The 25,034-nt window shown below is 60.5% G+C and overlaps 2 protein-coding genes across 8 annotated transcripts in view; both read left to right on the top strand.

Annotated features, from left to right (window-relative positions):
• STX2 (syntaxin 2) overlaps positions 1-18,869 on the top strand; it is a 149,453-nt gene extending 130,584 nt beyond the window's left edge. The window contains exon 12 of the transcript XR_013765973.1: positions 18,785-18,869. The gene's annotated coding sequence lies outside the window, so the exon portion shown is untranslated. The remainder of the gene's footprint in view (positions 1-18,784) is intronic.
• Positions 1-25,034, top strand: part of RIMBP2 (RIMS binding protein 2) — a 126,687-nt gene that overhangs the window by 28,982 nt on the left and 72,671 nt on the right. For 6 of the 7 annotated variants that reach the window (XR_013765972.1, XM_079152479.1, XM_079152475.1 and 3 more), the window contains exon 1: positions 24,418-24,537. The gene's annotated coding sequence lies outside the window, so the exon portion shown is untranslated. Of the gene's footprint in view, positions 1-18,784; positions 18,875-24,414; positions 24,538-25,034 lie in introns of those variants that run through there. The other variant, XM_079152478.1, reaches the window with a different exon arrangement.

Genomic DNA, 25,034 nt, shown 5'->3' with positions numbered 1-25,034 from the left:
CCTCAAATGCAACATCAGAAAAGGTCAAAGAACACGTTTAAATGGAAAATGTCTTTGAGAAAACGTAATGGCAAGTGGACGCGGGCCAAGGTGTGGTCAAGAGGTGGTGTGGCACGTTTAGATGGCCGTGAGGTAGCCTCAGGGAAGGTGGGAAATGGGCGAAATCTCAAGGTGGGCACCTGCAGGGGACGTGGCAGCAGCCGGGGCAAAGGCCCTGGGGCAGGGGCTGCCAGGCATGGAGGCTTTTGTGGCTGAAGGGAGTGAGGCAGGAGAGCGCAGTAGGGGAGTGGTGAGGAGGTGCAGATCTGGAAGGCCGGGAGGCCGGGAGGCGGGCCGCTCATGCGAGTGAAGTGCAAACCGCAGAAGGTTTCAACTGGACCCACAGGCTGGGCTGTGGGGAGGGTGCCTCTCCTGCAGTGGGCGCCTGGACAAAAGTGGTTTTGATCCTGCCAGGGTGCCACCGTGGGCTGTGTGCACCCTCGGCCTCTGGCTGGCTCCAGCCTCCGTACAGGGCACTGAGGAGCGTGCCTCAGATGAAGCCCCTGCAGCAGCAAGGCCTGTTTGCTGTTGCTCTCAGTCATTTGCCCCAGAAGTGGACGCTCCCTGCATGGCCTCAGCCCAGCTCCCCATCGGGTTTTGTCCCCTGTGTGTTGCTCCTGGCTTTGAAGGACCCACTAATAAGGGGAGGATTGCAAACTGCTGCTAATTACCTGCCACCTGAGACCTCAAGCTGCTGACGCTCAGGTGCACTGTTGGATCTCTGCTTTGATTCTGTTCGTGCCAGTTTCGCTTCCGCGTGTCCAGGTTGATTAGCAGCCTTCAGATGTGTGGCTGAGGGAAAGGCTCGCAGGCGTGAGAACGGGCTTGCAGTGTCTGTAGTTCACTTATTCCTGGAGGAAGCACGTGGACTGGGCATGAGGTGGACAGGGGGTCCCTGGAGACTTCAGTGGCTTTCGAAAAGCCCTCTTGGACCTGGGACCACACCCAGGGGGCAGTTTGCAGTGGATCCATTTTATGCAGCGCAAACGGGCTGGTAGCTTCTGGGCGAGTCGTCAGAAGGACAGTCAGATAGGGAGTCGAAAGCTGTCTCCACCCGGCCGTCAGTCACACCACGCCAGCTGTCAGAGATTTCTGTTTGGATTTCATGAAACGTGCAGTGAGTCTCCCCTAGCTCAGTGGTTTTCCTTTCAGATTCTCTTACTCCTGAAAGTGGCCAGTGGAGTCCTGACAGGCTGTCAGACAGCGACAGCTTCAGAGTCCGGAGGCACCTGCTGGCCTGCCCAGCCCTCTTCCCGGCCCCTGCTGAGCAAGCAGGCTGAGGGCCTTTGGTGCGGGGTGGCTGGGCCCTGAGGAGGGGCTGGCTCTGGGTGGGAACCTGTCCCACTCTGGCATGGTGGAGCCGGTGGCTGCAGAAGCACACGGCGGGACCAGCCCCCGGGCTCCTGCGGTAGGCAGTGATCACCAGGTGGCACCTGTTCCTATCGGTCATGTTCTCAGAGCACCGTTTCCTGCTGCCTCTCTGACCACGTGACCTGGGCTGGCTTCCTGAGCAGGCTCAGAGACCTGGGCCGAGACATCAGAATAGCTGACAAAGAGCTGAAACTGCCCGGCTTTGGGGGACAAGTGCTTCTTTGGTGAGTGTCCTCAGACACCATAAGAGTCCCCAAACTGGGTGGGTTGATAAGTAGAAATTCCTGGTCTTGCAGCTTGGGGCCCTGGAGCCCTGGAGCCCTGGAGCCCTGAGCCCGGACACCTGAGGCTGGGGGTTGAGGGAGAGCTGCTCTGTGCCCCGTCCCAGCTGCTGGCCCTTGATGGCAGTCTTTGCTTTCCTTGGCTTGGAGATGCGTCACCACATCTCTGTCCCGTCTTCCCCTGCGTTTCTGTTTGTTCAAGACCCCCTTTTGCATTGGAGGGGGCCTCTGGCCGCCTCCTGACTTAACCACATCTATCTGGAAGCAGTCTCTCCTCAAGGGCTGCTGTACTCGGAGGCTCCGGGCAGAGACCTGGCATGAGGCCAGGTCTACCCTTGACTCGGGGCTGCGGGAGTCTTGATGTGGGCTGCTGGGGGCCAGGTGGGGATTTACGATGAGCCACTCCGGCAGGGTCCAAAGGTGACTTGTGCCAGTCAGGCCGCTGTCGGAAGTGGGTTTCTGCTTTGTGTAGCCAAGTGTAATTGATGAGTTGCTCTCATAATTCACTGGCGAGGGCCACAGAAGGAGCAGGCAGGCCGTGGAAGGGATGGCGGCTGCGTGCCCTGGGCAAGGGCGGCCCACACAGCTGGGTCTCAGGGGTGGAGCAGATCTGCCCCCATGCCTGGCTTGGCCATGTCTGAGATGAGTTTGTTTGTCATGCTGTGTGGGGGCTACTGGCTTTCGGGGTGGGGAGGCCCAGACACTGCTCCATGCCCTGCAGCGCACAGGACAGTCCATGGCAAAGCCTTGTCCAGACAAAATGTCACAGTGCTGAGCTCGAGGGACCCTGGGCCACATGCTTGCTGTCCCCCCAGCCACATGGACAACGGAGCTGGAAATGGGTGGGGCTGAGGAGGAGGTCAGGTAGGAATGGCAGCCTGGGCTCCAGAGCACACAGCTGTCTCTCTGGAAGTCACATTAACCAGCAGAGAGAGCAGGAAGCTACCTGCACAAAAGCTTGCCTCTGGCCGGGGTGCTAGTGAGGCCTGGGCCAGCCTCTGCCTCTCAGGCCTCGGGTCCTCTCTCTGTGTACTGGACAAAGGCAGCAGTGGGAGCTGGGCCAGCAGCCCTGGGGGCTAGGCATCCTGTCCCTGGACAGCTGGATAGAGAGATGGGACAGCAGGGGCCTAGCCTCCTCCAGGCCCTCTGGCTGCCCGTGGTGAGTCGGGTTTACCTGGCCACCTCCAGGTGGTGCGGCCTCCAAGCCGGTGCCCCTTAGTCGCTGCACCATGGCCTTGGGAGTGGGGAGGATGAAGGCTTTCTGGTGAGCTAGGGGCCACTTGTCTATTCTGGCTGCGTGACCGAGCCAGAGAGTTATTTGAGGACTAGAAACTGTTAACAGTGAAGTGAAACGACACTGTCTAGGCCTGGGAGAATCCCCACCCAGTGGTGAGAAATTGGCGCCTCCCTGGGCCTGAGCGGGCATCTCCCGCTCACCAGCTATCCCATCCCGTGTGACATTGTAGGACCAGCCCTTGGAGAGGGGCACTGCTTCCCACTGAGCTGACCTCGCTCATCCTTACTCAGGCCCGCAGGGCGGGCACCGAGCAGCGTCCTCGGCTCACGCACCTGGCCAGGCTCGCCTCAAAGGCACAGGCGCCGACATCGGTCGGTCATGGTCACTGCCAGGAAGGAAGCCGCTGTCCCAGCTGGGAGGGGAGCAGTCCCCGCCCCTCAGCTGTTTGTTTGCAGAGCCCACCAATCACCGCACCGTGCCCGGCTTTCCCTGTGGTGCGGGTCACCCTGTCCATGTGCTGTTCTCTGCAGGCCCGGGGGAGGGCTTGGACTGACCTGTCAGAGGGTCAGGGCTCTCGGGAGCCCCAGCGAGACTGCTGTTCCCTCCCTGGTGAACTGAACCATGCTGCCAGGTCCCAAGAAGAGCATCATCCCAACAGCTGCTGGTCCAGTCGCTGGGCACTGGCCCGTGCCAGGCACTCTGGGTCTGCCACCCGGTGAGGAGGAGGCAAACCACCCTTGCTTTGCCGTGGGGAATCTGAGTCATGGGAGGCCGATGACTTGCTGAAAGTCAGCTGGTGAGCAGAGCGGGAGCAGGAGTGAGGCAGCTGGGCTTGAGCTGTGTCCGGCTGAAGGCAGGGTCCTGGGGAAGCTGACGGTCTGGTCCCGACAATCCGGGGCAAGGGGAGGGCTTATGTGTTCTTCTCACCAGTCTCCCAAGACAGCTGTGGTGTTGCCTACTGCCATGTAGTAAAGTACCCCAAATCGATGGCTTCAGGGGACGCCCGGGCCTGCCCTGTGCGTCAGGGGTCAGGTGTAGTGTGGCTGGGTTGACAGCCGGGTCTGCTGAGTCTGCAGCAGGGACGTGGTCACTGCAGAGCGTGCGTGCACACACACACACACTCATGCACACACTCACACTCACACACATACACCCTCACAAAAACACTCACACACACTCACCCTTACACACTCACAACCTCACAAAAACACACACACACATACTCACCCTTACACACTCACATTCACAAAAACACAGCTGCACACCCACACATACACACTCACAACACACACATACATGCTCGTACACACACTCACACCCACACTCACAAATGCACACATACTCTCACACCCACACACACTCATACACACACCTTGCACATTCACATGTGCACACACCCACACACTCACACTCATACATTCACACCCACACATACTCACAAACACACACACATATACACTCACACACACACTCACACGCACACCTCGTACACTCACATGTGCACACACCCACAAACACACACACACTCACACATTCACACCCATGCATACCCACAAATACACCCCCACACAAACACACTTACACTCACACACGGTGTCACCTGGGGAAGCAGGGGCTCTGCTCCTGAGCTCACTCTGGGTGATCCGCCTCCCAGCGAGTTCTCTGGGGTGTGCTCTGCTTGCAGGGTCACTCTGTTCTATGGCCCAGCTGGTGGGATGCGCTGAGTCGTGGGGCTGCTGTGGCCGAGGCCCGCCAGCCTCAGCTCACACGGCCGTTCACCCTCTCAGCCCTGGAACCTGGGAGGCCCAGGTTGAGGCGTGTGCTGGGCTCCTCAGAGGCTCCGGGGAGAACCTCTCTGGGCCCTGCAGTCCTGGTGCTACTGGTGACCTCCAGGGTTCCTTGACTTCCACAAGCGTCCCTCGGATCTGGGCCCATCTCCACATGGCCTTCTCCCTGTTGTGTGTCTGTGTCCAAATGTCCGGTTTTCACAGGGATGCCAGGTGCACTGGATTAGGGTGACCTCCTCTTTACTAATTACACCTGCGGTGACTCTACTTCCAAATAAGGTCACCTGAGGGACCGAGGGTAGATGCCACGTATGAATTTGGTCACACTCAGCGGGATGTGACCACTGGTTGCAGTCCAGGCCGTGGGGTTGGTCTCTGGGCCTTGTGCGAGGATCCGCCCACTGGCCCGCACTTGGTCTGTGTTCGCACCCATGCTCCCCTCCTGACCACTCTGGCTCCCGTCTGCCTTTCCGAACCCCGGGACTGAGCCAGTGGCCGTCTCCCAGCATCTCTGCCTTCAGCTGGGCTTGGCCAGTGGGTCACTGTCCTGGATATGGGGAGGACGCAGGCCCTGCCTCCTGGGGCAGGTGCTTCTGGAAGGCGGCACCTCCCCAGGCTCCCTCTGGCCGGGAGCTCAGCTCTGCCCACGCCCTGGGGCCCTGGGTGGCCCTGGCAGCCCACTCCCGCTGGGCTTGCACCCCACCCACACCTCCTGAGCCGTCCCTCCTTAACGCTTCAGTCCCAGCTCAGGTGCCCGTGCCTGTAGTGAGGCACTACGCCCGTCCCTCGTCCCACTTGCTGGCGTGCTGAGACAGAAGTGATGCCAACCGGCGGGAGGACTGCGGCCCCGGCCTCGGGGAGACCACCCCTTCTCGTGCAGGACGGCCTCTGTCTTGTTGTCCCTCATCCTTGGCGGCTCACAAGGATCTGGCACATTGTGTCACCAGGGCAGGCCTGCGTGATTTGATTAAGAAGGAAAGAAAACCCTTGTGTTTAGAGAATAGAACCGCTGGAGGCTGAAAGCAGGGACAGCCGGCGTGACCCGCAGCCAGAGCCCAGCACCGAGCACCGAGCACCACGCTGCAGATGGATTCCTTCCTCTCCTCCCACCCACAGTCCACGGGCAGAGGCACACCTGCTGCCCGCGTTGCCGTGACAACACGGAGGCCCCTCTTTGTGTGCGGGCTCCTGGAAGGGGAGTTCTGGGAGCTGGCCTGTGCGGCGGCCTCTTGTGATCATTGCTCAGAAGGGAACCCGATGATTGTGACGTTTTCCAGTCGCAGGCGTGATTCTCAAGGCCTCTGGCGACCTCCCTCCGCTGGTCTGTGGGGCTGGCTTTGCAGAAGGTGTTTTGCACAGAAATGGTTCCAAGGTCACAGTCAGACGCAGCCTAACACTGCCTGGAATCGGGGCCATGGCTGAGCAGCTGTCTGGCCTCCCCCGCGGAGCTGGGTCTCGGTTTTAGACGTGGAGGCGGATCCTTTCTTCCCGGAACAGCCCTAGGCATGCTTCCGTTGGTCTCACTGGTGTTTCTCGGCAGCGTGCCCACGCTGGCCTCACAGGAGGGCAGAACGTGGGCCCAGAGTTGTCATGACCCTTGAGTTTGTCATCAGAGGCTCAGGCATAAATACCAGGATAGCAAGTGGCCAGCCATGTGAGACCCCTGGCTTGGCCTTGCTGCTGCTGCCACAGCCAGAAGCTGCCCCGGGCTGGCCTCTGGCCAGTGTTCTCCTCCCTCCTGCCTTGCCCTGAGTCTGGGTAACAAGGAGCTCTTCCTGACTCCCTCACGGAGCAGACGCTGCCCAGGAGCTGAGGGAGGGTGGTGGTCACGTCCCCGAGTTCTGCAGCCAGAGCTGCCGGTTCAAACCCAGCTGTGCTGCTGCCTTCCCCGTGGTCTGGGCAGGTCATTCAATGAGCCCGCCTGGGTTTCTCTCCCCAGAATGGGGTTCCTCACGAGCTCTGCATGAACCAGCGCGCATGATGTGTTGAGAAGAGCTCTCAAAAGAATCGAAAATCTGTTGAAATCAGGATTTCAGAAGTGCTGCCGAGTCCTGTCTGCCTTCAGGGTCAGCTTCTCTCAGGTCCGGTCTGCATCCTCAGAGCCGATGTCTGTCACGTTGGGGACTGTGGAATGTGGTCAATTTCAAACCCTGTTCCTATCCTTCCTCCCCTGGTCTGGTGGGTCTCGGGGAGTCACCAAGGATGCCTGGACGAGGGTCAGAATGTCCTTAACATCTGGCCTTCTCCTGGGCTCCCACTACGTGCTCGCCATTCGTTGTAGAAGTGTTTCACCTGAATTGTGTTGTTTCCGCCCCAGGGAGGCCCTGTGAGGTCAGACTTGAGACCAAAGGTCACAGGGCTGGCAGGGTGGAGCGGGGCTTTGAAGTGAGCGTCCTGCTTCCCTGTGGCCTGCTGTCCATCATTGTGAGCACTTCCTCTCTGCCTTTAACCCCCTGGATGCCGGGCTGCCACCTGCCCACACCCTGGACTCAGAGCACTGCTGGCCTGTAGTACATATCTGCTGGACACAGGACCGAGTCTCCACCGTTCCTTCTCCCTTAGAGCCTCTGCTGTGACCCACAGGTCTGGAGCCCGCAGTCCCACCCTCTCCTGGGGCTCCCAGATCCCACCAGCAGCCACACCGGTGCAAGTGGTTTCTTGACAGCGCCTCTGCTCGTACGTAGGGTTTGCACAGGGGCAGCTTCTAGTTCAAGTCCTGGAATCGCCACTCGGCGGTTCTGCACACTCAGCTGGGCAGTTCCACATGTGAGACTGGAAGGCGAGTAGAACCTTCACTAGAGAATTGTCGGGAGCCGTCGAGAAGCGCCAGGCAAGGCGCTCAGGCCACAAGTTACTTTGGTGTGGCAGCTAGCTGGATGTTCGCCAGGGCCTCCCTGGTGTGAAGCGAGACAAAAGTGTGGCCCTTCATCTGCCCATGTGTTTCTTTCTGAATCTGGGATGGTCTGTACCGCGTACTCTGGATAACCTTGCAGCAAAACGGAATGGCCTTGGTACTCACGGTCAGCACCTGGGACAGTTCCCGGGCCTGTCAGCCCTGCAGTCCACAGCCTCCCTTGGCCAGCTTCAGTGACTGACGCAGACAGACTGGCTAACATGCCGATACCAGGTATCAGCAAGAAAAAGGAACATTTACTTTATTTTATTTTTTTGTACCAGGGATTGAATCTAGGGCGCTTGACCACTGAACCCCAGTCCCAGTCCCTTTTATGTTTTTGTTTTGAGACAGGGTCTGGCTAAGTTGCTGAGGCTGGCTTTGAACTTGTGCTCCTCCTGCCTCAGCCTCCCAGCTGCTGGGATGGCAGGTGTGTGCCACCAGGGCTCTCGAGTCACCGTGGTTTCGGGGAGCGCTGGGTGAGGGCTGTCCTCGTCACTTTCCCCACGGTCTCTACCTCAGCGTTATTTCCTTGTGCCTCAGGCGAGTCCTGCAGTTGAGTAGTGGTCTTGGGGACACATAAGTGAACCGATTTCTTTTGAATTTTTTCAGTTTTCAAGTCACTTGGAAAGAGGAGAGAATTGGTGTTGAAGGTAGCTTGGCTTGTGTGGTCCCACGGACAGGAACCGGGCTTCTCCCTGGTGCACGGCGTGCGCTGCCCTCACCTGACTGACAGCCTTCCTTGCAGAAAGGGCACTTGGCAGGTCCTTCCCCAACACGGGAGGGACCTGGCTTCTTGCTGCTGTGACTGCTGTCTCCCTGATTGCCCCTCACAGCCAGGACTTTACTCCCGTGAGTGGGTGCATCTTACGGGTGCTGGAGCACTTAGGATCACAAGCGGCCGTCATCCAGTCTAACCCGAAGTCTGGCAGCTACGGCCACCTCTGCTTTCTGGTCCACATGGCCACTGTGGGACCTGATGCCGCTGGGGGAGTCCTGTCTCTTGAAACCTCTCCTGTTTTTCTTCTAGGTCTGGGGGGTTGAACCTAGGGACGCTCGACCACTGAACCACATCCCCAGCCCTCTTTTACTTTTATTTTGAGACTCTATCACACGGAGTTGCTTAAGTTGCTTAGGGCCTCACTGAGTGCTGAGGCTAGGTTTGAATTTGTGATCCTCTTGCCTCAGCCTCCAGGGTCACTGTAATGGCAGGTTGTGCCATTGTGCCGGCTGAAACCTCTTCATTCGAGCTTGTGGTCCATGATTTTCCATGACCATTAAGTGAGACTGCAAGGCCACAGGTGTCGTGGGGACTTAATGTTGCAATCGAATCCTGCAGGACAGCCGGCAGGTCACTGTGCATGGGACCCCTTGCGGAGGCTGCTGAGGTCCTTGCAGCCCGGGACACCTACTGGAGACTGGTGGTGGGGGCCTGCCAGGCCCTCTGGCCAGGGCCCCTTGCTCCCTGCCTGTGTTTTCCTCTGTCAAGAACGCATGCTTCTGCTCAGCTGGACCCAGCTGATCCCCAGGTGCATTGCTACCCCTAAAATTCCCTGTTAGGCTCACAGCCTCTCTGAAGCCAGGAGAGAAGCCTGGATGGTTGAGAAGAGCACGAATAGGCAAGGAAGATCAAAATCACCATCCGCTGCATTCTACCAATCTTTAAAATAACAGGCCAAGAAAAATTTTATTTATTTTCACAATTAGTTCTTGATTTTTAATTCCCACATAGTCATCGGCAGAAAACTTGTTTTTCTCTTCTCGTTTTCCTGTTGGCTGGGGATCAAACCCAGGGCAAGTGCTCTCCCACCAGGTGCACCTGCACCAGCAACCTGTGATTTGTTAAGGTGACGTTTCTTTTTACATGGCCTCCGAGTGCCTCTGGCCATGTGCTCATGCACACCGAGGAGGCAGGTGTGTGAGAAGTCCCCTGTGGATCGGGTCAAGGGGGCCTCCTGGGGGTCGGGCCACGCAGAGGCTGGATCCTCTTCCTGGCACTCCCACCTCCGAGGTCAGGGGCAGCCCAGGTCCTCTTACCCTGCCCACGGCTGGTGAGCTTCTTGCTCCTGGCGGGCTCGCCCTTCCCACCTGGGCTCTGGGTGGGTGGTCCTCTGAAGTCCTGCTGCCCTGGATCACAGCAAGCCCGTCACCTGATCAATGAGCGTGGGCTCTGGTGTGTCAGGTACCATGGGGTCTGCAACGAAGGCGTCCCAGCGTGCCCCCTCCCCACCCCGTAGCCAGCATGTGCGTCCACCCATCCGGCTGCACCATGACGCCCACGCCTAGGCCCACCACGTCACTCAGGTTCCATGAACCTCGTGCCTGACTCTCTGGAGTTCCAGGGCTCTGCTTCTCTTGAGCTCCGAGGACAGCTGTGCCTTCCATGCCTCTTAGCCTCCCCCGAGCGTCCCACCTGGCCTTGGGAGAGCGAGGGAACCAGGCTCGCTCAACTCATGGGCTGCGTGGAGAGGCAGCTGCTGGCCCTCTGCTGTTTTATAGTTGAATTTTCAAAAATGTTTTACTTTGAAGTAAGTTCAGACGCACGCAGGCGTTGCCAGGTCAGCTCAGAGTCCCCACGTGGGTTGCCAGCTTACCCCCGTGGTGACATCATGAACGCAGCGGTGACGGAACCTGGGGCCCGGCACGGCACAGCACAGCTAACGGGAGCACAGACCTCATTCAGCGCCGTTTTAGTCTCTGCCAGCTCTGCCGCGTGAGCATCCTCACCGTTGCTCAAACAAAGTTCTGGGCTGTGCTTGTTTTGGGGAAGAAAGCTTTTGATCGCCATCACTGTCTTCTCTGGGTAGCGTGTGAGCTGACGTTTCTCAGGGGGCACGTTGTTGCCCTGGTCTGAGGCAGGCGCCTGCGTATCCTCAGCGATGTGCCAGGCTGCTGGGGACGGCAGGTGTCCCCAGGATGGCTCTCTTCCTTTAGCCCAGACGTAAATCACAGCCCCACAATGCTTCAGGGAGTTCCGAGTCCCGCCAACCCCATGTGCTGTCTGGTCCCACGGTGGCTGCACATCACGCAGACCAGCAAGTCGCATCCTCACCTGCACCCAGACCTGTCGCCACGCCCTCCCTGGCTGGGCCTCGGAGCTGGCCTGGTACAGGTCCTGGGGCCTTTCTCATTGGGCTTTGGGGTGCCAAGCCCCCATCAGCCCCGCTCAGGCCTCGCCTAAGATTATCCACCTCCAGGCAGATGAAGTGAGCACAGACTGGAAGTTTTCCTGGAGGTACTCCTGGGGGATCGTTGGCACCAAGTCACGGCTGCGAAAGTCCCTTGAAAACCAGCCTGCTGCACAGCTGCCAGCCAGGGGCGGGCGTCTCAGCTGGATCTCACCCAGTTAGAGTGGAGCCCCAGGGACTCGGGGGGAGGAAGCCCGAGGGGCTCATGGGCTGGAAAGAGCACCGCAGGCTGACGGGCTGGGGAGGTAGCAGCTGACCCTTGAGTTCTGGGCAGCAGGGACGGCCCTCGGTGGGCACGTGGAGACCAGTGACTGCATTTCACCTGCAGGGACGGGACTTGGAGTCCTTCCCAGAAATGATGGCGACAGGAGGTGGAGGCTTGCGGAGGCCAGGGGCACTTCCACTCTCTGGCCTCGTCTGCTTCCTGCTTCAGAAACAGCCGCTTTGTTCCCGGTACCGTTGGCGTCAGCGTGAATGTCCTTCTTCTCCACTTCTGTCCGTGTTTTCCGTGAGAGCAGATGTCAGTCTGCACGGGGACTTCAAGTCACTCTGCAGAAGGTGGCTACTGCTGTGAGGCTCTCCTTAGCCACATGGGGAGGATGTCCAGAGGGGGGCGGAGGCAGGACAGGAGTGGGCCCTCCTGCTGGAGGCCCTTTCTGAACGTGCTGCAGCCTGTCCTCTGGAGCAGGAGCACTGGAGTGTTGCAGGCAGCGGTGGCCAAGGCCTTCTCCGTGACCTCGCTGTTCTCAAGGGTCCTGGCCCCGGGGCGGGTTGCCGGGAGCCTGTGGAGCGGCTGGGATGTAGCGCTTCCTGGACGCCCACGTGGGGCCTGCACCTCGGGCATTTATAGCTTTTGCAGCAGGGAGCCATGTCTTCTCCCCACCTCGCTGCCAGGCCAGGATGCTCCTGGGGGTCTTACTGTGTCCCTCGGCCTCCACGTGGAGGGAGAGGCTGTTTCTGCAGAGGTGAAATGCAGACCTTCCATTAACACATACCGGGGCCGTCAGCAACCAGGAGCTGGACTCCGTGTGAGGAGTAGCCCACCCCCAGGTCAGGCGGGTGGGGAGGGAGGCCCCCTGCTGTGGAGGGTGGTGGCTCTGGTGAGTCTGCAGACCCCCTGGGCTGCAGGCCTGTCCCTGGTGGAGCCGAGGTGCTCTAAGAGGTGGGCCTCCCGGAGGGTGGCCAGCTCCTGGGCCCCACCTCACACGGGGTGGCACTGATCTCCTGCAAGGTTGGCCTCTGGCTCCCTCTCTGGCCTCTCGTTCTCTGCCGTGCTCCCACCAGGATGCCCTCCATGCTCCACGCCATGGTGTGGCCAGCGGGGCCTCACCAGGAGCCAGACAGATGGGGCCACCTGAGCTCAGGCCTTCAGCCTCCAAATCTGTGACCTAAATAGACCTCTTTTCTGTTGAAGTAGCAGCATCAGATATTTTTGCTATAGCAACAGAAAACAAACATGGAACAGACTAAATGAAGACTTGGGCTCTGAAGTAGCTTTGCTGTGTGACCTCACTTCATCTCAACCCTCTGAGATTTAGATCCCTGTAGAGGCTGGGAAGTTAGGACCACAGACAGACAGGAGGATGCGTACAGCCAGCTGGGGCCACGCGGAAATGTGGATGCAGCGTTGCCAAATAGTCTCAATTTTTTTATTTGTGTGTTAACTTTTCTATTTCTGAAGGTAGACCATTGTTTAGGGACATGGCTGGGGCCACGTGCAACATGGCAGGCCAAGGCCAGTCGCGTGTGGCCCTCTGAGTGACCTTGCTCCTCTTGTGCTGGTGGAGCTCAGCTATTTATGTTCCCGCGGTGAGAAATTCTAGATGCACATTTTGCCTTTGTCAGCTTTTGGCATTTCCTGATCCTGCACGAGTAAAAATGGAAGCAGCCAAGCTGTTGATAGTCCATCCAGAGACGAGCCGGAGGGAGCACGCTCGCCCGCCGCCTTTCAGCCTTCAGTGCAGGCTGAGCGGAGGGCGGGTTATCAACCTTCTGGGTCCAGCCAGGGACTTCGCCATGCTGGGCAGAAGGGCGAGCCCATTCCTCTCGTCCACAGCAGGCGGGACGTGTTGCTCTGTTCTCTGGGGCTATGAACTCATGGTGGGGACAGATGTCCCTTTGCCGCTCAGGAGGCGCTGTGTGCAGGAGTCTGTGAGGGACAGACACCTGACAGGGTTTCTTTCTAACGCAGGCAGGTGATTTTGACCTTCGGTGACCCAGGGAGGGTGTGGGTCATGCTGGGGACAGCAGCCCAGCTGGGGTGGGGGTTGCAGGCCTCCCAGGCCCTTTGCAAGACTTTGCTGACATGCCCTTGACCTGGTGGTGCAGCCGTCCTCCCAGCCCAGGCTGCTGGCCGCAGGATGGGACCACAGGGGCTGTCTCACTCTGTGAACGCCAGCAGCAGGGCAGAAGGCAAATTCTGGGGGCAGTGGCCTCAGATCTGCCCAGAAGGTCTCCCAACGGACCAGCTCCAGGGTCACCAGCAGAGCTGGGTGGATCGAGCCCTGTGGTGTCTGCTGTGGGACCCCGTCCAGGAAGCGGCTGCTCTGCTGTGTCCTCCCTGGTCCACGTGTGTGACCTCCTAGTGGCACTGCTGCTGGTGGGCAGGTTGTGCACAGTGCCCACGTCAGGGCTGTCGGCTGCCCTCTCACAGGTAGACGGGGTCACAGGCTTTGGGAAGAAATGCCAGTGGCCAAGCGGCCTTGCCATTATCCCACCAAGTGGGGTCCAAGATGCCCGCCTGACGTGGCTGAGATGTTGACCCTGGCGTCTTGGCGACGGGGGTCTGCCAGGAAGTCCACTGTGAGGTGACTGCTCTCCTGTGGAAGCAGGCCAGCCAGCAAGCCCAGCCCGTCCTCATCCTAGAGAAGATGGAGGCCCGCCCTGTGCACGGGCCTCTGCCTTTGTCAAACCAGCCTCGGTTCAGACTGAGGGCAGTGAGGGGTGCGACCACCTGCAGCGCCCGGCCCTGCAGAGCTCCTCCCAGGCCTGTCATGTGCAGAGGCGGTCAGTGCCTCCGCGGTGCTGGGGGCCCGTCTGGTTCCAGCTCTCTCTACCACCCCAGAGGGCAGCCTTGTCGGGAGGCCCCCTCGCTCCTGCCGCCTGGCAGCCAAGAGGCTGCCCGCTGTCTCCGCGGCCCCGCCCGCTGTCTCCGTGGACCGGCCTTCTCGATGCTTGCCGACAGTGGAACCAGCCCACATGTGAGCGGCTGCATCTGGCTGCGCTCCCTGGCGGCCTGTTTCCGAGGGCACCCGTCTCAGCGTGGCTGCGAAGCCTTCTCCGGGCTGAGTGATATTCCACTCTGGCTGATCTGCTCTGAGGTGCACTGGGGTGTGTGCACACCTTGACTTCTGAAGAGGAGTGCGGCGGACGTGCGCAGACAGGGTTTGCACGCTGCTTGCACACTGAGGGTGTGTCCAGAAGTGCAGTGCTGTCCCGTGGTGACCCTGCTCGGTGCTCTGAGGACTCCTGAGCTCTTATCTGTCTTCCGTCCCCACCAGCCATGGGGGAGGTCAGGATGGGGACCTTCTGCTGTGCTGCTGGGGGCAGCCTGTGTTCCGAAGGTACTGACCAAGGTGACCTCACGGGGTCCCCCGTGTGGCTCTCCTGTACAGGCAGTGGGCCCTTTGCGGGAGCACGTGAGTTGGTGCGTGCTGTGAGTTTTCATCCGAGCCTGCTTTTGGGTTCAGGTTCCCCCTGCATTTGTGTTACCTGGGGTAGGAGGACGGCTCTAAATAGCTCAGTGAGCTTCTCTGGAGCTGCGTGGTTGGCCCGTGTACACTGGGCTGTTCGACAGGCAGGAGTGGGATGCCCAGGGCTGGGCTGGGCGAGGGCTCCAGGATAAGCTTTTCTCAAAACAGGGGATTAGGGGCTTGGCTCTCCCGCCCTCCCCGTCTGGGGAGGACCAACGTGGTGGCAGTAGCAGCCCTTATTTGCAGATCACATTTCACACCCCAGCGGGCTTTGCAGCGTGCCAAGTGGTTCAGTGAAGAGCTCGCTGAGGCTGCCAGGCGTACTTGGAAGGGCGACTGCTTTTATCGAAATCACATTTGGTGAATGTGAGGGTGAGGCCCCAAATCAAGGTCCTCTGCATCCCAGGGGTCCTCAGGGAGGACCTGGCCACAGTCCTGGGCTTCGGCCTGGGGGCAGGAGCGGGCCCAGAGGCCACCCAGCTCGCTGCCCGTCTCCCCTCCCTTCCTTCAGGCCCTGTCACGGCTCCCCGTCCCACAGCCCCTTCCTCTTCTCTGGTGGCTCCATCTCTTGCCTGGGCTACCAGGCTGGGTCACTTATGAATCCTTTATAGGAAGGAAAAATATCTCCAGGCAGGTTCCAGGGTCAACCTGAGTCGTCTTCCCGTACGTCGTGACTGATGCTGAGGAGGCCCTCCGGGCGCAGAACCCTCCTGCTGGAGCCAGGGCATGAGCGCGCCCTGCGCATCATATGCAAGCGTAATGGGATCGCGCATTTGTGATCATGATGCAATTACATGTGTCGGGAGTCAAAGCTGTTTGCAGAACTTTACAGCCTTTAAGCCAAAATGAATTAGCAGATGAGAGAAACGAACGCCAATACGGTTAGAATCGCGACTCGCCCACTCGGCGGCCGGCAGGAGGGGCGCTGCTGCGCGCAAGCGTGGCGTCCCCTCTGTGGGTGAAGACCTGCTGCTCACGGCTGCCTGAAGGCAGGGCCCCTCCTGCCGGCATCTCCTCCTGACTCCTGCAGGACCTCTGACCATTGTGCCCTGTGTAGTCATCGGCTTCCTCCGATGACAGCGCCTCTTGTCCTGGGTCTTGAGCATGAGCACAGTGCCGGCATTGGAACTCAGTTCCGAGGGGCCCAATGTCATGGAAATAACACTCTCCTAGAGCCTCTTGGCCCCTCGGGGCTGTGCCTACAGTCACCAGCTTGAGGAGGCGTCCAGAGCCTTCCAGTTACAGGCACTTCTGAGCCTTATCACCCACCCTCCGGACCAGGGAGGGGCCCGGGTGTGTGGGCCCTCGTGAGGTGTCCATGCCCAGGCTGACCCGCCTGCCACTCGCTAGGCAGAGGCTGCCTGCTCAGGCTGCCAGCCCCATGTGCCTCGGTTCCACCGATGACAGGAGGGATAACACGGCGCTGGATGTCTGAGGGGTGGAGGAGGAGGAGGAGGAGGTGAGGAGAGCGGCTCCAGGGTCAGCCCTGAGCCAGGACCAGGGCAGGCACAGGATTAAGTGTGGCTCCCTGTCCACCCCACCCGAGTGCTCTGCTCCTGCCTCCTGCCCTGTGCCTTCCCATGTGCCCACCTTCACCCTCCAGGTCACCTGGGCCTTACCTGGTTCCACCTTTCCCAGCAGCCACTGGGGCTGTGCTTACCTGGGGAGGGGAGGGTGCTGCTGTCCCTTCCGCTGTGCTGCCTCTAGACCCTCCATCTCGGCCTTCCTGTGGCCCTCCATGTCCTTCTGAAGCCCAAGTCACTGCCAGCCTCTCTCCTGGCCCCCGGCTCTGGCTTCTCATTAGAAGGTCCTCACCTGCCAGCCTACTTCTCTGCGGTGTTGCTAGGAGACCATGACATCCCTGATTCCTGGGACGTCCACGTGAGCAGGACTTTCCCGTCAGGACCATGTCAGGGTCCCTCTCCTGAGCGCTTGGCCGGTCAGCAGCCGGTCCACAGAGCATTGCCCAGGTCCCACACAGGTGGTTGGGAGGGGGGAGGGCTGGAGCTGATTTTCTCCCCTCACAAGGCCACCAATCCCACCTCATGAGCACATTTCACCTTAAGTACCTGCCAGGAGCCCTCTCTCCACACACAGCCACTGGCATAGAGCTTTGCCGCAGGGACGTTGTGAGGACAGCTTGGCCAGCTTGCAGGTGGCCGAGGGTGGCTTGCCTCCTGCTCTTCCTCTCCCTGCATGCAGGCAGCTCCTGCTGCCACACGGCTCCCTCATCCACCCCTCCATTTCCTGGACTCTGAATGGTCTGGCTTCTTTTGCAAGAGGCTCTGTTTTTAAGCCACATTCAACTTGAGGGTTTCTCTCTCCTGAGTGTGGTGTGGATAAGCAGCAGACCCACCAACACAGGGAAACAGCTAGGAATCCACAGTGGCAGCTGCTGACCACAAGCCCCGTGGCACTGCTGGCCCCAGTCCTGCATGACCTGCCCCTCCAGGGGGTCATCAGGCCCATCTGCCCACGTGTGTCCACCCCTCCCCGGGCATGGTTCAGACCTTCCCCCTTCCCTTGTCCCCATTGGAATTCACTTCTTGCCCACAATTTGGCAGAAAGTGACCACAGTACCAACCCAGGCCCCCTAATGAGCTGCTAGTTCATGCTGATGGGTTGAGACCCCCTTTACTGGCACCTCTGTGAGGGCAAGTTTGGGGGCACATGCTGCTGGCAGTCCTCAAATCTAGCTCAGAGCCCGTGGCCAGGTGCCAGGAGCCCGACCCTGCAGTGCCCTCCTCTGTGGAGTGCAGGTGGGCCGGTGCCACTTCCTTCCTGGGCTGCTGACCCTGCAGCTCCACACTGCACTCTGCTTCTGGGGAGGTCCTGTCCCCTGAGCCCCTTCACGTGACTTTCAGGCTGGAGGGTCTCGGGTGACAACTATCTGCAGTGCTTGGGGGTCCTCCCTGGGAAAGAAAGCTGCTAACTTCCCAGGAAGAGGACCTGCATGGAGGTTGGGTGGTCCATCCTCACCCTAACCCAGGTCCCTGTGTTGCGGAAGTCCCTCCTCAGCGCATCCCGGCCGGCCGTGTGTGAGTCACTCCCAGCTCCAGGCAGTGGGCGTGTGTCGTCAGGCTTAATTACTGGCCCTCAGATGTGGTCAGCAGTTGACCACGGCGGCTCCATCCTGCAGCCAGGCCAGGTGTGCACAGGTGTCCGCTGAGGCTCCAGGTGCCGGCCCCCTTACCGGGCTGTGGAGACCCTGCCCCAGATCCTGCTGGATCCGCCCAGCCCTCCTCCTCCTCTGTGAGTTGTCCTCGCTGGTGCCGCCCGCGCTGGCTGCTGGGAGACTCATCCTGTCGTGTTGCGGCTACAAGCCCACATCTTTGGGAGGCCTTCTGGTCTCAGTATGCAGCTGCTACCTAAGGTGATCTCTACTTTGCTTGGCATTCCTGGGGTGGTGCTGATTAATTCAGATCAGCTCCATTTAATTGGAGCAGTGGCCATTTCCCTGGGCAGACGGCTCTGGTCCTGCACAGCGTCAATTATGAGGCCTTCTAGGGTAAGTCTTGCTGCTGTCCAGCAACCAAACCGCATGGGAAGGGTGAGCAGTGGGCACTTTCCGAATGCTCCCCCAGGGCTGCGGCACGTGCATGTCGGAGTAGCTCGGAGAGCCGGGCTCGAGTCTGCGTTAGCCAGGAAGCCAGCTGTGCCCCCTCCGCGTCCCTGCAGGCACCTGTGCACAAGGCAGATGTGCCTCACTTGGTGCTTGGATCCCTGGTCTGAACAGGCTCTGGCTGGCCTCCTTTCCTTCCCTCGGGTCTCTACCTGGGGGTCTTGCTGGTGAACGGGTTGCTTTCAACCTGCTGCTCCTGGCTTTGGTAGTCTGCTAAGCTGTTTTCTGATTCTGGAAGCACAGGGTGTGGGGCTGTTCATTTGGAGGGTGGTGTTGCTTTGGGCATCTTTCTGTGGTCGCCTCCTTCAGGAGGCCCTGGGGTGGTGAGTGTCACCCCGGTGCCCGTTCCTGCTTGGACTGGGTTGGGAATGCAGCCTTGGCCTTCTCAGCCTTTCTCTTGGTGAGGTTGATTTTGTGGGGTTGGGCAGTTGATCTGGACGTATGTGGAGGTAAAATAAACGAGTGCAGGCTTTTCCTTGGCCAGCAGAACTGGGCATGCCGAGGGGCTTGCTCTTTTCCTGTGAGGTCATTGTGAAGTGTCCATGGCCTCATTTTGTGGACCACAAAGCACACAGAGCTGTGGGTTGAACAATGGGGACCGGCCCCTGGTCCAGTCTCTGGGGGAGTTGCCCGAAGTCACGTCTGACCTGTCCTGCCCTTTCCTTTTGTCCCAGGAAGATGAACTGAAGGATGCTGCCCAGGGAGACCGTCGCCTGACACCCCGTTATGCAGGCCTACCCTCAAGGGCCCGGCAGCATGACCAGGTAATGTTGCCCCATTAGCAGGCCACCGGGAGGGGGGGCTGCCCGAGGCGAGGGACCTGGACCCCTGCTGTCCTGTCTGCTGCTTATGCAGTGCCACACTCGGGCCCTCCAGGGGACCCCTCACAGGCCACGGGTTCCGTGTCCCCAAAAGGCCAGACAGCCCCCTGTGTGCGGTCCCCTCCCCTGCTGCATTCCCACATCCTCCATGGCTTGGCCAAGAGACCAGGGCATCCTGGGTTCCACCTGCTCCCCTGGCCAATCTCACTAGCAGGTTGGTCAGTGCAGGTTGGGCCCCAGGCCTCCTCTTCCAGGCCCTGCTCCTCCCCCTCTGCTTGTGCTGGTCCTCCTTCTCTGCTGGTGCTTGTCCTCCTCTGCTGGCCCTGGTCCTCCTCCTCTGCTGGTCCTGGCTTCCTTCCTCTGCTGGGCCTCATCCTACCCCTCTGCTGGGCCTGGTCCTCCCCCTCTGCTGATCCTCCCCCTCTGCTGGTACTGCTCCTCCCCCTTGCCTGGGTCTGGCCCTCCTCCTCTCTTAGGCCCCAGCTGCCCTCCTCCCCTAGGCCCACCCTCATCCTCTGCCTGGCTCCCTTCCTCTCCCATACCACGCCCTGCTCCTCTGCTAGGCTGCCCCCTCCTGTCCCGTTAGCAGCACTGAGTTTGCCCGTGGTGGCCCCTTGCCGGCCCCTCCTGTCCCGTCAGCAGCACTGAGTTTGCCCGTGGTGGCCCCTTGCCGGCCCCTCCTGTCCCGTTAGCAGCACTGAGTTTGCCCGTGGTGGCCCCTTGCTGGCCACCACTTGCATAGCTCCACCACTCAGCCTAGTTCCTTGGACCATTGAGCAGCTGGTGTGCTCTGCTTGGAATTCCCTGCTCCCCATCTTCAGTGGTTGGCAGCTGCTTGTTATTGACGTCTCAGGTTCAGAGTCACCTGCCGATGCTGCGCATGCGATTGTCCCCTCGCCTCCTTTTCTCTGAGCGACCTTGCCGGGGCCTGTTCTTCGATCTCTTGGCCCCTCTTGGTCGAGCACACCTTCACTGACGTGTTAGTCTGTCTGCTACGAGATCGTGGCCCTGAGCACGGCAGCCTGCGTTCTGTCCCTCTCTGAGCCTGCAGCATGGGGATGGGAGACGCTCCCCAGATGTGGTGATCCGTGGTTCTGAGCTGCCGACCCCACAGCTTGCCCACTGCACGGGTGAAAGGATCGCAGGGTTCTGACAATTTACCACCAAGATCAGACACCCCTGGTTGGAGGCCTTCCCTCCTGCCTTGCTTGGTGGTCACTCTCCCGCAAAGGGTGTATTTTTAAGAGAATTCCGTGTTGATGAGGAAGCGGGGAAAGTGGCCCTTGTGCTCCGTGGGTGGGCCTGAGGAGGGGGCAGCCCCTGTGCAGGTCCCAGAATTTGAAGATGGGATTTTGCATGTGAACCAGGGATCCCGCGTAGGGTACATGTGTGAAAGGATCACAAGCGGGACCTCAAAGGGTGCAAACCTGGGTGGCAGACTTACCGCGTGGGACAACCCGCCAAGCGAAGCTGCCAGGCACGGGAGGATGAGGCCTCACAGGGCCGTGTGCACAGGCTCCTGGAGCTTCCAGGCCACAGAGATGGCGGTGGAGTGGGGGTGGCAGGGCTGGGGAGGGCCCGCTGGGGCCGGAGCGCTGGGGCCGGCAGTGGCCATGGCTGCAGAACGGAGTGTGTTCACGCGTGGGATCGAATTGTGCACTTAAGAGTGGTGGGAGGATGGCCTTGTGCCCGGTCACAGTCCACCACTCAGGCCTGGCCACACCCCCACTCTCCAGTCAGGTCCTCTGCGGGCCCCCAGCCCCCACCCCAGGCCAGCTCTCAGGAGGGACGCAGGGTTCGCGCTCCGAGGTGCGAACTCCAGGGAGCCCCAGCCTCCTTCCCAGCCAGCGCAATTTTACTTAAACAGGATCAAACTGCAAGATGGTGGTGGGCTTGTGGTGCCAGCTGCAGGCTGGTGGCAGCCCGTCCTGTGCCCTGTCCATGCTGGAGCAGGTCCTGACGGCAGAGCCAGGTGCACCCCTCGGCAGCCTCCTCTCTTAGCCTTCCTGCTGTTTTCCCTGGCATCCCAGCTCAGGGGACTCACAGGCAGTCTGGCTGAACCTCCTCCCCTGGGTTCGGAACCTCGTCCTCTGCTGCCTTCCCCACATGACCTTTTGAGGGGCCGTGAGGCACAGAGCAGAGCTCGCTATCCCTTCTGCTCCACAGGGGCCTCTGAGGAGCCAGGGGGCTCACCAGGCAGAGGTGGCACAGCCGGGTGGCGGGGACTTGGCCGGGCCTGGCCACCCCTGCCAGCCTTCAGGGCCCCTCCCCCCTTCCCTGCTCCCCCTCCCCTGCCCCCTTTCCGCTGGACTGTTCTCCCTCCGTTATCACTGTTGTCGGTTTCATGAGTGCGTTCGATTTTGTTCATCATGGTGTACGCGAACAGGGACGGAGCAGAGCTGGCAGATTTCATTCCCCGGGACGCGTCCATCAGGACTGTTTCTCGAGGATGCCTGGGCGAGGAGACCGGGGGAGACAGCAGCTCCCAGAGCTGTCCTTGGTGCTGAGCACTCTCGTGCTGTGTCCCAGGGTGCGAGGCTGGTTCTGGTGAGGATAGTACTGAACGTGCCCCAGATTCATGGTGGGGAGCACGTGGGGGTGTCCACTCAACCTGCAGAAGCACAGAGACCCTTCTGCTTCCTGGGAGGACGTCCCAGGTTAACAATTTCCTTGTTGGGTCCTGCCTGGACTTGCAGCCTGTTCTTCGGCAGCCCTGGTAGACAGTGACATTAATATTCAGAGCTCTTAATTATGGCTGCCAGGAGATGTGCTCTTAGCATTGTCCCGTGCTGGCACAGGAAGGATTGGTTCTCAGGTACAAAATGTGATGTTGGACTGTCTGAAATACTGGCCTGAGTCCCTTCTAGCGGGCAGCCTTGCAGAAGACTGACCACTGGGAGTCTGGAACATGGGGCCAAGCCTGCATTCAGTTTAGACCTGCAAACCAGGCTTTGCACTGTTTTCAAAGATACAACGACATTTCATGGTCACCTTGGCCACGCTGGGTCTCTGCACTTACCCTGCAGTGGGAGAGCCTGGCTCAGTCCCCGGGAGACTGCCTTTGAGCAGGTGCAGCTGTGTGGGGACGGCCAGGGTCACAGCCTGTCCTCAGAGACTGCTGGTGAGATTGGGCAGAAAGGCCAATGGGGAAGAGCACCAGGTCCCTTTTGCCACTGGGCCCGAGGATGCCAGCTTGCGAAGGGCCCATCTGAGCCAGTGTTTAGGGTGCTTGGGCTTCAGTCCTGCAGCCTCTGCTGAGCGACTGCCCGATAGAGAAGCCGCCTTGGGGTCAGTCAATGGGCAGTGTCCCTGCTGCTCCCTGCAGAATCCGGCTAAGAAGTCCCAGAAAGGGAGTCCAGGCAGAAGTGGCGTCCGAAGAGGGAGGGGTGCAGGCGCCAGCATAGCAACCGTGCTGCCTGGTGGCCTCTGTGCCACTGGCGGGGCTTGTGCAGCCCTGAGTGTAGCGTCCTTGCTGGAGGAAGGGCAACCATGGCCTCGGGAAGCTTTGGTCCGTGAACGGCGGTCATCCCCCGCCAGTGGGCCTGAGTATTGCTGGAGGTCACTTGGGTTTCCTCTGGGTCCTGGCAGGAGGGAGACGGACCCAACAAGCAGTGCAGGGTGTGGGCAGGACGGGACCTGGAAGCGCAGGGAGCGCAGGCCGCTTCTCCACCCAGTCCAACGCTGCCTCCCCTTGCCCACTGTAAGCCTTCTCGGGGCCCTGAGGCTAGGGGCTGGAGGGCACAGGGAGCCCGACCCGCAGTGGCCTCCAGAGAGCAGCCACCAGGAAAGCACAGACTGCCACCCAGGATGATTCCCACAGTGTAAATGTCCACAGGAAGTGTGCCACAAACAGGGAGGGAGGCTGGAGGCTGGGGGCTGGGTGAGGCTGGGCCCTGTTTCCTCCACAGGCGGGCAGCCTGCCCGAGGTGGCACGCTCCAGGATGCAGGGCTTTGTCTGAGATGGTTGCAGTGGGAGCAGGTGGGGCTGTTCAGGGCAGTGCAAAGGCCCTGGGGTGGGAATGAGCTTGGCTTGTTTAGGGAGCAGAAGGCCGGGGTGTCCCCAGCGTGGTGGGTGGTGCCAGGACAGCAGATGGGACAGCCAGGGCCTGCAGGGCCTGCAGGGCCCGGGGTGTCTGATTGCAATCTGATTTCCACGGGGTCCAGGCAGGGGCTGAGGGCAGTGCAGGAAGCTCTTATGGGTCCCGTGAGGCTGGCCTCCGGGTGCTCACATCTTACCCCAAGTCTGATTTCCCGACTAGCCAGGATGTGGGAAGTGGTGGCTTCCAGCAAACCTGCAGCCATGGGGTTGAGTTTCACGTGTGGCACTGAAGTTCCCGTGGGTGGGGACACCTCCAGCACCTGGATGTCTTCCACGTTCCGGGTCTGGCCTCGGTGGCAGCAGAGTGGCCGTGAGCACTCCTGAGCCAGCCCTGGCTGTGACCCCTAATAACAGCTTCCAGGAACTGCCTCCATTTATGAATGCCACCTGGTGCCCTCCTTCCAGGGCCAGGGAACTGTCGGGTTGGACACTGCACTCAGCACACGAGCCCCTGTGACAGAAAGGACTCTGGTGACACGTGACTTCCCGACAGTCGGCCATGGAAGCCACAGGGCATGTTCTGGGGCTGGGGAGGAGGGAGAGGCCGGGGAGCCTTCCACAGGCAGGGCCGACGGAACCAGCCAGCCGCCCTCTCACCAGTGCAGGCTCTGGTGCTTCGGAGGAGCTGGGGACGGCGGGGCCGAGGGGGGCTGCACAGCTGGGCGCTGGGGCTGCAGCCCGGGTGGAACTGACCTGCGCTGAGATCCTCGGGGAATCCGTGCCAATACACGTGCGGTCCTGTTGCCGTTTTTAACCACGGCTGAGACGGGGTGAAATTTTTAGGCAGAGGAATTAGCATGCTTACACAATCGAGTGACGATGTGGAGCCTGCTAGGACTCCCAGGGGGACAAGGGACAGAAAATCACTTAGAGTGGTGTAAACAAACGGGCCCTGTTGGAACGGAAGGGACAGAGGGCCCCAGGTTCAGGCTGTCCAGGTGCCCAGGCCCATTAGCACCCATCCTGCCCTCTCTGCCAGGCCGTTCTCCCCTCCTGGTGGCATGGTGGGCGCCTCCAGCTGTTGTCCTCAACTTCCACGGACACGAGTCTCCTGCCAGGCTCTCCCGAAAGGCTCTGAGGGCCGCAGGACCACTCTAGTCAGCCAGCATGTCCAGGGCACAGCATTGCGCTGACTGGCCAGGCCCAGTCCCATTCCCAGCCAGAGCCGATCGTGGTGGCAGTGCTGGAGCTGGGTGGGCTGGAGGGGGAGGTCGGGCTGATTGGCCGGGCTGGCCTTAGGTGCTCGGCCCAGCATGAAGCCCACCATGGGGGGAGGGATGGGGGGAGGGATGGGAGGCTCCCGAGGAGGCAGCGGCAGAAGCCGGCCGGCCGAGTGCCCGCCGGGCTCCTGGCAGGCTGTGACGGCCTTCGTTTCTGCTCACAGGTGAAGGCAGAGTGCGCCCGGCTCCGCCGCACGCTCGCCATAGTGACCAGAGAACGTGATTTGGCCGTGAAGGATAAACAGCAGCTGCAAGCCAAGCTGGAGAACCTGGAGCAGGTCCTGAAGGTAGGCGGCTGCCGGCCCGGGGCTGCCGCCAGCCCAGGGGCACGCCCCTCGACCCCGGGAACCTGGGGCCATCGGTGCTCCCCTCCACGGTGTGGAGCACAGCGCTGACAGGATTCCAATCTCTGGAAGCTTCCCACAAAGCAGTGACGCAGTTCCCTCTCCGAGGGTCTTGACAGCTGAGCCGGGCGGGGGGCAGCTCCCCTGAAAGGAAAGGGAGCCGGCTTGCGGGGACCCAGGGGTGTCCGCTGGGGACCAGGGGTGTCTGGCGGCCTTCCACACTTCCTGATTTCAGGATGTCGCTCAGATGTGCAGACTTTTGCTGCAAGAGGATAGCTAAACCAGATCCCTGCGATCCAGGGTGCGGGGCTCCCTGCTCCCCTGGAGCTGGCTCCCGCCCCGTCTGCAGGCGGCTTGGTTTGCCATCAATGTCCCAGAGTCAGGCTGCCGGTATCACGTGGCTCCTGCTCCTCCCCGCCCCTCCCCTCTCCCTCTCTCTC

The sequence above is a fragment of the Sciurus vulgaris genome, assembly GCF_902686455.1.
Source record: "Sciurus vulgaris genome assembly, chromosome: 8".
Taxonomy (NCBI): Eukaryota; Metazoa; Chordata; class Mammalia; order Rodentia; family Sciuridae; genus Sciurus; species Sciurus vulgaris.
This window is presented reverse-complemented; position numbering and strand designations above follow the sequence as displayed.